This window comes from Moschus berezovskii, chromosome 28 (genome assembly GCF_049115385.1).
Source record: "Moschus berezovskii isolate FMDL1 chromosome 28, NW_MosBer_1.0, whole genome shotgun sequence".
NCBI classification, from domain to species: domain Eukaryota; kingdom Metazoa; phylum Chordata; class Mammalia; order Artiodactyla; family Moschidae; genus Moschus; species Moschus berezovskii.
The window spans coordinates 5,555,716-5,566,092 of NC_142487.1; the positions used below are offsets into that span (position 1 = coordinate 5,555,716).

Consider the following 10,377-nt stretch of genomic DNA (forward strand, 5'->3'; position numbering starts at 1 on the left):
ACCACTAGCGCCACCGGGGAAGCCCCTATGTACCTATGACTAGATTATAAAACCCACAAAAACTACAGAAGTCCCAATTGGTTTAAGGGCAGGAAACACTGAGAGAGAATAATTTCTTTCTTTATTTTCTTCTAAAGAAATACCTACAATATAAGAAAGGGAAAAGAAAGAAGCTCTCTATGAAGCAAAACAGATAGACTATGACCTTATAATGTGATTAAAGTCTATTGGTACTGATAAGAAAGGCGACACTTAATTACACAGTGCTTTTTATCTTCTAAGCACATTACAAGTATTATATCAACTAATTAACAATGGGAAACCTGATGTTTCTGGGAAAAGACTGCTTTGACTACTTTTTTTCACCCTCTAGATGAACTTTCTCTAAATCTCAAAATACAACTTGCACAAAATGGGTGATATTTAAGCTTTTCAAACTAGTGGTTATGCCAAGCAGTTCATTTTCCTGGTACTTCAGAGCTGAATTACAATTTAAAAGGGATGTAGGTAAGCTATGTAAAAAGAAAAACAACTCTACTGCTCAAAAAAGCCCATCTGGTGAGAGAACACCACTGGGCCCTGATAAATGATAACATGAAGAGGTGTGCTGTTGGCCTGTGGCTTCTGCATCCTCCAGAAGCAGATAGAATAAAGGCACCGATTCCACATGCATTGAGGGCTCTAGTGTGGGTTCCAATTCAGACTTTCTTTTTCACCTCCAGTCATTTTAAAATTAGTGATCATCTGCTGGAGAAGACTCTTGAGAGTCCCTTGGACTACAAGGAGATTAAAACCAGTCAACTCTAAACAAAATCAACCCTGGATATTCATTGGAAGGACTGATGCTGAAGCTGAAGCTTCAATACTTTGGCCACCTGATGCAAAGAGCCAACTCATTGGAAAAGACCCTGATGCTGATAAAGACTGAAGGCAGGAGGAGAAGGGGATGGCCGAGGATAAGATGTTTGGATGGCATCACTGATTCAATGGACATGAGTTTGAGCAAACTCCGGGAGTTGGTGATGGACAGGGAGGCCTGGCATGCTGTAGTCTATGGGGTTACAAAGATCGGACACGACTGAGCGACTGACCAACAAAGCATGTGTCACAAGAAATCTGGGCTAATACAGTATGTTGAACACCCTTTGAAGACAAATTTTTGTTCATGAAAAAGTCTCTTACGAGCATGTTTAAGAATCGGGATCAGAATTTTCAGTTCTTCCCTCATTCAACTAAAGGATATTAAATACCTATTATGAGCAAAGTACTCCAAGGAAGGTTAGCCTTGTTTAGAGTTGTAGGGGCACCTCTCTAATCACCTGAAGAAGTAGGTAGCTATCATTCCTACATACTCTCCTTCTGTCTGTCCATAAAAATCCTGTCTGCCTTGGCTAGGCTTCAATTCCCAGTCAAGAAGAAGGCAGCATGAGATAAGGGAAAATCAGCAAGCTTAGGTTTATACATGTATACTGCATATACTGCTCTAGCAGTAAAAACTTAGGAAGTTATTTACCTCCTCTGGACCTTTGCTTCCTCATATAAGGTGAGAATGATAAGGCTTTCATGGCAGCATAAGCAGAGCATGTATATAGGGTGCACTTGGCTTCATTCCTTTGATTATGAAAAATGCTTTTTCATTTCTCTCTTTTTTTCTTTTCTTAAATGTATTTATTCCTTTTAATTGGAGGATAACCACTTTACAATATTGTGATGGTTTCTGCCATACATCAATATGAACTGGCCAGGGGCATACATGTGTCCCCAGCCTCCGGAACCCCCCTCCCCCTCCCTCCCCACCCCCTCCCTCCAGGTTGTCCCAGATCCCTAACTGGGTTCCTTCTGCTGAAATGGCTGGTTTCTTCATAAATTATAAATAATTATCATTTCTTTGCCAGCTTACAGTAAATATTAAATAAAATAATGTAAGAGAAATGCCTAGCCAATGGTATAGCATCGTAAAATATATAGGATTTAGAGACAGGTGGACCTGGTTATAAATCTCGATTATGGCATTTAGTAAGTAGGAGCCATGGATTATGCTTTCCTGACATCTCATAGTACCTTTCACAATGCTAAGTATACAGTAAACACTAAGTTTTGGTTGACTGACATTGACTTATTCGTCAGTCAAGTAAAATACACAGCCACTTTACCACTTTCCAGATATACAGTAACAGGTAGGGTCTACCAGAGCCTTTGAGCACTTTCTAGCCTGGGAACATTGGCTCTCAAGTTACTGGAGTCAGAAAGACCACTTTTATTTTTTTTTAAATATTTATTTATTTGGCTGTGCTGGGTCTTAGCTGCAACATATGGGATCTAGTTCCCTGGGCAGGGATCAAAGTCAGGCCTCCTGTATTGGGAGTGCCAAGTCTTAGCCACTGGACCACCAGGGACCACCACCTTTCTGAAGCACATACATTGTCAGCTCAGCAGCTCCAAAATGAACTCCAAGGGGCAGTAGGAGGCCTCTCACTTATCTTGTGAGCTGAGCCTTAGGAATACAGATAAATTTATCTTTAGACATCTAATAATTCTCAGTCTATGTATTGTTCCAGCTCAGATATCTAAGGAATATTCTTTCTGACCTCTGCTTATGTGCCTTCAATAATTTATTCCAGAGGTCATGGATTGCAAAGGATGACCTTGGATTATAATCCCAGTAAATATTTTCTTTGAATTGTTCTTTTCCCCATTCTTCCCAGTCATCCTTTAATCAAAACGAGACCTGAGCAGACATGCACAAATTCTCATTTGTTCTGTCCAGACAAATTCTCACTTCCTCTTGCCTATATCTAACTTTGTTATCTATATTTATGATATAATATGTTATATCTATATACATCTAGGGAAGAGCAATTGCAAAATTTATCAAGAATTCTCTTCAGAAAACTGCTCTCATAATAAGCACAAATTGTTAGCATTTATCACCATACGATGTAATCATATAAAAGCCTTTTCTTCTACCCTCATCCCCATAAGGTACCTCTCTATTACATTATAATGATAAATGGCAAAATGTTTTGCATGACACTTAAACTATTACAGAATTCTACAGGAAATGCTAGGAAGCTACCCAGGGTTTCTGATAAGCAGCTACAGCTAAAAGTGAAGAATGTTTATCTATCTCACACTGTTTATTTCCGCAAAACAATTTGCAAGTGAACACAACTACATCGTAAGGTCAACACAAACATGTATTGGGAGTAAATATGCCATTGGGTGTTTGAACAGGTAATAGTTAAGTATTCAGCTTGGGGATGGACATAACACTTCGTTTCAGTTGAGAACAATCTAAACCAGTCACATTATTCCATCCTGCAATGCAGCTAACTCCCAATTCTCGCTGATGATTTAAGTAATTGGATAAAGCCCAAATTTATATTAGTCAATAGCTAAGTCCCAACCAGCCACTGCTACTTGAAAGAAGCCTCACCTCTGGTGTGTGAGTGCCCAGTTGCATCTGACTCTTTTGTGACCCCATGGACTGTAGCCCACCAGGCTCCACTTTCTGTGGGATTTTCCAGTTGGACAACCCAATACTGCAGTGGTTTGCCATTTCCTACTCCAGGGGATCTTCCCAACCCAGGGATCGAACTCGCGCCTTTTGCATCTCCTGCACTGGCAGGCAGATGCTTTACCACTGCATCGCCAGGGGAGCCCAGCTAATATTTACTGCATGTGTAATCTGCGCCAGTCACTGTACTCATTGCTTTGCCTCCATGACTCGTTTAGCCCTGCTGCTGCTGCTGCTGCTGCTAAGGCACTTCAGTCGTGTCTGACTCTGTGTGACCCCATAGACGGAAGCCCACCAGGCTCCCCCGTCCCTGGGATTCTCCAGGCAAGAACACTGGAGTGGGTTGCCATTTCCTTCTCCAATGTGTGAAAGTGAAAAGTGAAAGTGAAGTCGCTCAGTCGTGTCCGACCCTTAGCGACCCCACGGACTGCAGCCTACCAGGCTCCTCCATCCATGGGATTTTCTAGGCAATAGTACTGGAGTGGCTTGCCATTGCCTTCTCCGCGTTTAGCCCTAGGCAGGTCCTATTATTATTCACATTTAACATCAGGCAACGAGACCCAGAAGGGCTAAACAATTTTCCCAGCTTCAGCCAGGTACTAAGAGATAGAAGAGAAAAGCACACGGAGGCAACTGGTTTCAGAGTCTAAGTTCTCAACTCCCCCCTGTATTTCTTCTTTGTCGTTGCTCATATTTCAGTCTACATCTATAGACTTACCTCATATATGTCCAGGGTATATCTGAAAGAATTAACTTATGGCTGATTCATGTTGATGCTTGGCAGAAACCAACACAATACTTAAGACAATTACCTTTCAATTAAAAATAAATAAATTTAATTTTTTAAAAAAAAGAATTATATGAGTAAACCGTACGACAGCATTTTAGACCAAGCTGCACTGTAGTTTAATCAATAAGAGGCATGACAAAACAGACAATAAACAGGATTGTTTCACTGGTAGGATGATCACCAGGACCTGAGTTCATTCCCCCTTCCACTCTGACGTATTAGTACTGCCTCTCTTCATGGTCCCCAGAGGCTGCAATTCTAAGCATCACAGCTGTCAGACAACATCCTAAGAAGAAGAGGGGCACTGCATACTGGTGTCTGTTCTTGCTTGTTTTTTGTTGTTTTCTTTTTGAGTTAAAGAAACCTTTCCCAGAAGTTCCGCAGCAGACTGACCCTTGAGTTCCACTGGCCAGGAATGGGTCATCTCCCCACTGCCAAATCAAAGGAGGTAAGACCACATGATTAACTCTTGATAGATAGATAGTATTAGACAGATAGATAGAAGCACAAATTGCTAGCTTCTTACACCACACGATATAATTGTATAAGAGCCTTTTTTAACCAAAGTGCCAAGAAAAACCTCTTGCAGAGGAGTTGTTGTCATCCACCATGAGAAGTCAAGGTTTTTCCCTCATTTTGAGATGAGAAGCTGTTAAGAATTACAGTGAAAGTTTGGGTCCTGACCTGACTGTTAAGATTAGCTTGAAAATAAAACAGAGACACTATTCCATTAATATTATGTCTTGAAGTTCAATGAATTCCACTAGAGTTTCAAGGCCTGTTGTCCTTATTTTTCATTAAGAGCCTGCCTCATCTCCTTCCCTCACCCCAAAAAAGCTTTATACTCTTTGTCCTGGGGCCTTCTAAAGAAAGAACAGACAAGTAATCTGATGACTGTGGGAGTGTTGAGACAATTGCAAACATGACATGGGATGGGAAGGAAGAACCAGAGAGCAAGGAGAGGCAGAGAAATTGAGGTTGCAGGCAGGGAGAGAAGAAGGACATGGAGTTTGGAAGTCAAGGGAAGGAAGATTGCCCTCAAGGAACCTCCAGAGCCTGTCTCTACAAACCAGTCTCAACAAATCAGAGAAACCACAACCACTGCACTCTCTTCTGGAAGCAAACCCAGGGCTTGTCTATAACAACAAAGACCTTTTCATTTCTCCTCTTCTCCCTAAGCATCCTCAGCATACCCCCCACCTCAGATCCTCTTTGTGATCCTCCAGTCTCCATGTTCCTCTTTCCAACCTTTGACAACCCCGAAGAAATATTTTCTAATGAAATTTATATGTCACGTTCCAGCCAGAAGGCATGGCAGGCTGAAGCATCCTAATATAAAAGCAACTAGTGAGTAACCCCACTTCACACTGAATTTGTTTTTCATCCCCAGAGCAAACACACTTAAACTGTATAGTCTTTAAAACTATAAAATATATATCTTTTTATATCTCTGGGAAGTTTTCATGGGCAGCTTTCTGATTTCATTCTCTTCAAGCAGTTAGGGAACAAAATAGGAATCGATCATACTAGCTGCTTCCCAGGTGGCACTAGTGATAAAGAACTCGACTGCCAATGCAGGAGACCAAGAGACACAGGTTCAATTCCTGGGTCAGGAAGATCCCCTGGAGGAGGAAATGGCAACCATTCCAGTGTTCTTGCCTGGAGAATTCGTGGACAGAGGAGCCTGGCGGGCTACAGTCCATGCGGATCACAAAGAGTTGGACACGACTGATCACACACTCTATATTCTAGCTGCAAATTCATTTCTTCAGCCAGAAGAGAAGAAAATGCAAGAGTCTGTGGTTGGGGTTTATGGCACTGCTGAGTTAGCAGAGGAATTTTCTCTATCCAGTGCTGACTGAGCTCTAAGGGCAAGGGAGTCTGTGTACCAAAGACTCGCACAGCAGTTAGAGTCTGTGTAACAAAGACTGCATGGATGGTAAAATAGAGAAGCACAGAGAGTTCACATTTAGGACCCAGGGAATCAGAGAGGGAGGGCAGAGCCGGGGGTGGAGGGGCAGCAGGGTGCAAAGGGCTGAATGGAATGAGCACGTGGGGCCAGAGCGGAGCCAGGCCCTGCAGGAACTGGAATGCCAGGATCAGAGCAGCCTCCTCCAGCTGGCTCTCCTGTTTCCTGCGGCGCACTCACCTCTGAAAATGCTCCTTTCGCTCTTTGCTTCCCACAGCACATCTTTTTCTTCTCGCCATTTTCGTAAGACCTCACCGAGATCTGCAAACAGAAATATTTCACCCTGTCTGCTAGTTCCTTTCTGGTTCTAATTATTGTTACAGGAATCATTTCCCCAGTTTTCTCCACAGCTAGATTTTTCAAGTACTTCACAGTTTGCCAGCAGCCTCAGCCTTGTCTACATCTGCTGCTGCTGCTGCTAAGTCGCTTCAGTCGTGTCCAACTCTGCGACCCCATAGACGGCAGCCCACAAGTCTCCCCCGTCCCTGGGGCTCTCCAGGCAAGACCCCTGGAGTGGGTTGTCATTTCCTTCTCCAATGCGTGAAAGTGAAGTCGCTCAGTCGTGTCTGACTCTTAGTGACCCCACGGACTGCAGCCTACCAGGCTCCTCCATCCATGGGATTTTCCAGGCAAGAGTACTGGAGTGGGGTGCCATTGCCTTCTCCATGTCTACATCTGAGAACTCCCAAAAGAGCAACTCCAACATTCTTAACCTTTTTCATCCCTAAAATTTCCATACTTGTGCCCACCTTTGAGCAGGGAACAAACCAAATCTCCAATAAAGTAAAAAGCTACTCTAGAAGCATATGGAATTGTCTCTTTCGGAGGCTTATCAGTTAAATTGTGCCACACTCCCCCCCACAAATTTATATGATGTAATTGTATTTGGAAATAAGTTCTTTACAGTGGTAATCAAGTTAAAATGAGGTCACACACACACACAAAATAATGCGGTCACTAGGGTGAGTCCAATGCAACTGATGTTCTTTTTTTTTTCTGATAAAAAATATTGTATTTACTTAGAAGCATTCAGAATGTCAACAAAACAGCTGCAACTTTTTTCTTCTTTTTTTGCAATTACAGAGTGGTATTCAGTTAACAGAACAACAATTATTCGTATAAGCTGCATCGGAGACAACTGAAGATGAAAAAACTTCCATCCCCATATATAACTAATGTGTGCTGTGCACCTGCTTTAAATTTCCATGCCAATTTACAACCCCCATACTGTACCAGGCAAGGTTAGTGGCTATTGAAAATACCACCAGGACAGGGCTATCTAAAGACACATTTGGTAGTGTGTTAACTATACAAAAAAAGACACTGTACAGTTTAAAAACAAATCTCACACAGCCTTACATTTCAATATTTTTTCTTTAAAAGGAGTGAGTTGTGTACAGGGGGGTTAAATGCTTTATAGACAAAAAAAAAAAAACTGCGCTAGGACCAACTTATTCGTCATCATCATCTTCTTCTTCCTCCTCCTTATCCTCTTCATCTTCCTCCTCTTCCTCCTCTTCCTTCTTTTTCTTGCTGTTTTCAGCCTTGACAACTCCCTTTTTTTGCTGCATCGGGCTTCCCTTTAGCTCGGTATGCAGCAATATGCTTTTCATACTTTTCCTTCAGCTTAGCAGCCTTCTTCTCATAAGGCTGCTTGTCATCCGCTAGTGTTATTCCACATCTCTCCCAGTTTCTTTGCAACATCACCAATGGACAGGCCAGGATGTTCACCTTTGATTTTTGGTGAAAAAGTCCGAAGGAGGCCTCTTGGGTGCATTGGGATCCTTGAACTTCTTTTTTGTTTCCCCTTTAGGAGGGATATAAGTTTTCATTTCTCTTTCATAACGGGCCTTGTCCGCCTTTGCCATGTCTTCAAATTTTCCTTTCTCTTTAGCAGACATGGTCTTCCACCTCTCTGAGCACGTCTTAGAAAACTCTGAGAAGTTGACTGAAGCATCCGGGTGCTTCTTCTTGTGCTCCTCCCGGCAAGTTTGCACAAAGAATGCATATGATGACATTTTGCCTCTCGGCTTCCTAGGATCTCCTTTGCCCATGTTTAATTATTTTTCCTCCGCAAGGCACAGAGTCGCCCAGTGCCCGTCCGGCTCTCACTTGCCCCAGCGCTGTCTCTATGGAGCTCAATGTACTGCAATGGCTCTGACGTTCTTTTAAAAATGGGAAATTTGGTACTTCCTTGGCAGTCCAGTGGTTGAGACTCCATGCTTCCCCTGCAGGGGGCCCCGGTTCAATCCCTGGTTGAACAACAAGGATCTCGCTTGCCGAGTGGTGAGCCCAAAAAACAATAAAAAAACTTTTTTTGACTGTATGATTACCCTTGTATTAGGTATCTAAAGTAATCAAACTCATAAAAGGAGAAAGTGGAATGGAGATTTTCTGGGACTGGGAGATGGGGAAGCAGGAGTTGCTGGGGACTGAGTTCTGGAGATTTGCCGCACAGCAAAGTGAATATGCTTAACACCGCTGAACTGTGCAATTAAAAAAAAAAAATTAAGATGGTACTTTTTATGCTGTGCTTTTTTTTAACCACAAATAAAATTTTTAAAAAACAGAATGAAAATTAAAATGGGAAACGTGGACAGGGAGATATGCATAGAGGAAAAAAGCACGGGGAAGAGGAGACATAGGGCGAAAAAGAGCCATGCACACACCAGGGAGGGGAGCCTGGAATGGCCTTCCCCTCCCGGCCCTCAGAAGGAACCAGCCAACACCTTGCTCTGAGACTTCCTACCTCCAGATGGTGAGACAACAAACTGCTGTTGTTTTAACTACTCAGGCTGTGGGATTTTCTGCCATCACAGCTCTAACAAACTATAGAGTCACATCATGGAAAGGATAGAAAGGCAGGGTTCCAGGGTCAGGTGGGCCATGTGGAACATTCCATCCCCAGTGGAAGATGAAGACACAGGATCGCATCTACAAATCACACAACAGTGCTGACGTCCCATCAGAATACATGGGTTCTCACCACCATTCCAGGACCCATATGACATAAAATCCACTCTTACTGCCCCATGAGATGACTGATGGGCTCATCCACCCAGACAGAAGGCCTGGGGTGGCTGCACAGACCACCCATTAAGCCTCTCCTACCAGGTGAGGAAAGACCCAAGACCTTCGGTTCACACCACCAAATATAATGAAACATCAATTAATGAAGACACTGGGATGGATATTATGGGACAGACAAAATCAACAAAATAAATTCCTTCCTTCAAAGAGAACGGGTTGAGAGATATCATCAAACTAGAGACCATCTGGGGAAATGAATCCATAGGTTCATTACCATGCACTGAGCACATGCAGATACTTCACAAAAAGATCACTTTCAACTCCCAGGAGTTACCAAGAAGACAACTCAAAGAGCATCCTTGCTTGCTAGGAGCCCAGCACTTCCTGCAAGAGAGCATGGTATTAATCTGCATGTGCTCATGCTTCACAAATAACAATCCCAGAGGGACAAAGAAGCCACATGGCTCAGCATAAGGTTGTAGCATATGTCTGTTTTGGAAGTTCTAATACATTACTTTCTCATTTCTGTATTCTGAGAAATATCTTCTTGAAATAAAAACATTTATTACACATATTTTCAGACATATTCAATAGTAAAGTGTGAAAGTCGCTCAGTCGTGTCCAACTCTGTGACCCCACGGACTGTAGCACACCAGGCTCCTCTGTCCATGGAAATCTCCAGGCAAGAATATTGGAGCAGGAGGTAGCCATTCCTTCTCCAGGGGAATCTTCCCAAACCCAGGGATCAAACCCCAGTCTCCCGCATTGCAGACAGATTCTTTACTGTCTGAGCCACCGGGGAAGCCAGAAGGGTATAGCAGACTCCCCAGTCCCCATGTATACAACACCTGACTGCATGTCATTTTCAGGAGACTATTTCATCTATTCCCCATCCTCCTCCCCACCCACTAGATCATTATAAAACAAACCCCAAATACAACATTTCATTCACACGCATTCAGTACACATCTCTACAAGACAGGACGCTTAATCAAATATGACCCTTAAAATTAATATCAGCTCCTTAATATCAACAAACTTTTCCAATTGTTTTATAACTTTTATAGTTTA

At 42.7% G+C, this 10,377-nt stretch overlaps 1 pseudogene; it reads right to left on the bottom strand.

Annotated features, from left to right (window-relative positions):
- Positions 1 to 7,727: 7,727 nt before the first annotated feature.
- On the bottom strand, positions 7,728 to 8,369 carry LOC129549589 (high mobility group protein B1 pseudogene; annotated as a pseudogene).
- Positions 8,370 to 10,377: the final 2,008 nt, after the last annotated feature.